The sequence below is a fragment of the Engystomops pustulosus genome, chromosome 2, assembly GCF_040894005.1.
Source record: "Engystomops pustulosus chromosome 2, aEngPut4.maternal, whole genome shotgun sequence".
NCBI lineage: Eukaryota > Metazoa > Chordata > Amphibia > Anura > Leptodactylidae > Engystomops > Engystomops pustulosus.
Window position 1 is genome coordinate 15,795,351 of NC_092412.1, and position 4,802 is coordinate 15,800,152.

The following is a 4,802-nucleotide window of genomic DNA, read 5'->3' on the forward strand; positions in this document are numbered from 1 at the left end:
CAGACAGGAAGCGCTGAAACGTAGTAAAATGTAGTGGAAGTGTAGCATGACATCGGGCATAAAGAAATGGGAGTGGTAGTACGCAGTGAGAATGTGATAGCAGCCACGTAAACACTGTAGCGCGTGGTCCATCAGCTGGAGCCATAGGATACAGAAGGGTCTTCTCCCATGGTGGGGGTGTATAGTCACCCATTGTTGTTGGAGATGAAGAATTCCTGAGGACAAGGTTCCCAAGATGGATCAACATCTCAAATCAGGGTGTCCTTGGGTCAGGCGCAATTACAGCTGGGGGAATCGAGATGCGAGAGTGATGGTTAGATAATTTACAAGATCAATTGACTATTATTTGAGATTGTCTTCGAGAACTCCTTCTGGGCCCATTGTGATACGTGTCTCGTGAATAATGTTTTATATATTCTGAATTGTAGTTTATTTATTTCTGAAATTTATTAATGTTGGTTTAGGGCAAATTTGCGGCCGCATGTACGTCTCCATAGACGGCAATAGCGGCACGGCCGGGATCCGGTGCCACAAATGTGTGGCACCGGGCCGCACACCGCAAAAAGATAGAGCATGCCGCTATTCTCTATGGAGGGAGGAGGGGTCACCTCCTCACCTCCAGCACACGGCAGTATGCTCGCACGGCAGGCATACCGCGTGTGAATGGACCCTTAAATTGTTTTGGTATAATAAATACAGGCCATCGGCCTTTCACCCAAACTATTGTGTGGTCTCCATCATTGGTAGAGCGGGATGTTGCGGTATAATTGAATGTGTGTATGGGTATAGTGACAGGGTTTTATTGGATAAAAAGTCTTAACATCACAACAAAAGACTGGTGCCAGGAAAATAAGAAATAGGAATAGAAAATATATAGGATATACACTTGAGAAAGGGGTTCTTTTCCTCGAAACGCATTTTGATGTTTAGACTTTTTATCCAATAAAACCCTGTCACTCATAGTCTACGCCCACTTGGCACATTCAAGAAAGGTTCTTGAAATTTTTGACATGCTGACATGATGATGTCAAGATTGAGAGAACATGGCATTGACCTCAAAGATTGCAGAGGTCATGGATATGATAATGAAGCAAACATGTCTGGTAGGATTAAAGGTGTGAGGACTAAAATTCACCAGTCATATCCAAGGACTCATTCTTTAAATCTTGTTGAGGTAAATGCTGCTTCATGTTGCCTGGAAATGAAGACCTGTTTTGGAAGCGTTAACAGAGTTTTGTTTAGCAACAGCCTTGAGCGATGGAACATTTTGCTTACTGAAGTCGGAAGGTCTTTGCGTAAACTAAGTGACTCCCACTGGAGTTCTAGGGTTTCCAATGTTCTTCCAATTGCCCAGAAACTACAAAGTATTCTGAAGGCTCTTGAAAAAGTTATCTCGCCCATAAGACTTGCAGATGATGCCCATTCAGAAGCTGAAGGTCTTTATAACTATTTTTTTTCTTTTAGGGCAGCTGCCAACATTAAAGTTCTCACTGAAGGAATGAGACTCCTTTGTGAACGAGTACGGACACAAAGAAGATCACTTCAAAGTCGATGTCTATTTTAGAACGATGGACACTATAATTTCGGAAATTTGTTTGCGATTCCAATTTTTAAAATTTTTGTCAAAGTAGTGGTAGGTATAACTTAGTGTATCAATACTAGGAAGGCAGATAGGAGGTTTGAGAGAATCTGGGGGCGCTAGCTGGACTCACCAGGCTTGCCATCTCTGTGTCCGTACTCGTCCGTGAAGCCAGAGTTCTGCACATGTGCAGAACACAGGCCAGTGGCTGCGCAATCTCGGCTCCATAGCCGGAGCTACACTGGCTTCTCCTACTGGAGGCCTCTATGTGATGATGTCCTACTGGAGGCCTCTATGTGATGATGTCCTACTGGAGGCCTCTATGTGATGATGTCCTACTGGAGGCCTCTATGTGATGGTGTCCTAATAGGGGCCTCTATGTGGTGATGTCCTACTGGAGGCCCATATGTTATGATGTTTTACCATGCTGACGCTGGGTTATAAGGTTATGTACAGTGAGATACTCCAGGATAGCATCTCTAACAAATCCCTCAAATATTTTCCCCACCACAGAAGTTAGACTCACAGGTCTGTAGTTTCCAGGATCGCTTTGTGATCCGTTTTTGTATATTGGTACCACATTTGCTATGCGCCAGTCCTGTGGAACATAACCAGTCCTCAGGGAATCTTCAAATATTAAAAATAACGGTCTGTCTACACGGTGCATAGTTCATGCAGAACCGGGGGGTGTATGCCATCTGGCCCCGGTGATTTATCTATCTTAGTGGTTGTGAGGCAGCGCCGTTTCCTGGGTTAAAGTGTTGACATTCCAAAGAGAATTTACTTTATTCCTCATCGTGTCTTCCACCAGGGGATTTTCCTGGATAAAGACAGTTGAGAAGGCGACATTCAGTAGATTGGCCCTTTCCTCATCTCCTACCATGACCCCTATGTTATTCCTAAGAGGGCCCACACTCTCCATTTATATACTCTGTCCATATGTCTCTATTTTTGTGGCCTTTATCTGCTTTTTACAGGATTTATTTTTCTCTCTATAATCCTGTAATGATGTCCTACAGGAGGCCTCTATGTGATGATGTCCTACTGGGGGCCTCTATGTGATGATGTCCTACTGCGGGCCTCTATGTGATGATGTCCTACTGGGGACCTCTATGTGATGATGTCCTACTGGGGACCTCTATGTAATGATGTCCTACTGGGGGCCTCTATGTGATGATGCCCTTCTGGAGGCCTCTATGTGATGATCTCCTACTGGAGGCCTTTATGTGATTATGTCCAACTGGAGGCCGCTATGTGATGATGTCCTACTGAAGGCCTCTATGTAATGATGTCCTACTGGGGACCTCTATGTAATGATGTCCTACTGGGGACCTCTATGTAATGATGTCCTACTGGGGGCCTCTATGTGATGATGCCCTTCTGGAGGCCTCTATGTGATGATGTCCTATTGGAAGCCTCTATGTGATGATCTCCTACTGGAGGCCTTTATGTGATTATGTCCAACTGGAGGCCTCTATGTGATGATGTCCTACTGGGGGCCTCTATGTGATGATGCCCTACTGGAGGCCTCTATGTGATGATGTACTACTGAGGGCCTATATGTGATGATGCCCTACTGGAGGCCTCTATGTGATGATGTTCTACTTGAGGCCTCTATGTGATGATGTCCTATTTGGGGCCTCTATGTGATTATGTTATACTGGAGGCCTCTATGTGATGATGTCCTATTGGAGACCTCTATGAGATGATTTTAAACTGGAGGCCTCTATGTGATGATGTCCTACTGGAGACCTCTATGTGATCATGTCCTATTTGGGGCCTCTATGTGATGATGTCCTACTGGAGACCTCTATGTGATCATGTCCTTTTTGGGGCCTCTATGTGATCATGTCCTATTTGGGGCCTCTATGTGATGATGTACTACTTGGGGCCTCTATGTGATGATGTCCTACTGGGGGCCTCTATGTGACGATGTTATACTGGAGGCCTCTATGTGATGATGTCCTACTGGAGGCCTTTATGTGATGAAGCCCTACTGGAGGCCTCTATGTGATGATGTCCTACTGAGGGCCTATATGTGATGAAGCCCTACTGGAGGCCTCTATGTGATGATGTACTACTGAGGGCCTATATGTGATGATGCCCTACTGGAGGCCTCTATGTGATGATGTCCTACTGGAGGCCTCTATGTGATGATGTCCTACTTGGGGCCTCTATGTGATGATGTTATACTGGAGGCCTCTATGTGATGATGTCCTACTGGAGACTTCTATGTGATGATGTTATACTGGAGGCCTTTATGTGATGAAGCCCTACTGGAGGCCTCTATGTGATGATGTCCTACTGAGGGCCTATATGTGATGAAGCCCTACTGGAGGCCTCTATGTGATGATGTACTACTGAGGGCCTATATGTGATGATGCCCTACTGGAGGCCTCTATGTGATGATGTCCTACTGGAGGCCTCTATGTGATGATGTCCTACTTGGGGCCTCTATGTGATGATGTTATACTGGAGGCCTCTATGTGATGATGTCCTACTGGAGACTTCTATGTGATGATGTTATACTGGAGACCTCTATGTGATCATGTCCTATTTGCGGCCTCTATGTGATCATGTCCTATTTGGGGCCTCTATGTGATGATGTCCTACTGGAAGCCTCTATGTGATGATGTACTACTGGAGGCCTCTATGTGATGATGTCCTACTGGGGGCATCTATGTGATTGTGTCCTACTGGAGGCCTCTATGTGATGATGTCCTACTGGAGGCCTCTATGTGATTATGTCCTACTGGGGGGCCGCTATGTGATTATGTCCTACTGGGGGCCTCTATGTGATGATGTTCTACTGGAGACCTCTATGTGATCATGTCCTATTTGGGGCCTCTATGTGATGATGTCCTACTGGAGGCCTCTATGTGATGATGTACTACTGGGGGCCTCTATGTGATGATGTCCTCCTGGGGGCCTCTATGTGATGATGTCCTACTGGAGGCCTCTATGTAATGATGTCCTACTGGGGGCCTCAATGTAATGATGTCCTACTGGGGATCTCTATGTGATGATGTCCTACTGGGGGCCTCTATGTGATGATGTCCTACTGGGGGTCTCTATGTGATGATGTCCTACTGGAGGCCTCTATGTGATGATGTCCTACTGGGGATCTCTATGTGATGATGTCCTACTGGAGGACTCTTTGTGATGATGTCCTACCGGAGGCCTCTATGTGATGATGTCCTACTGGAGGCCTCTATGTGATGAT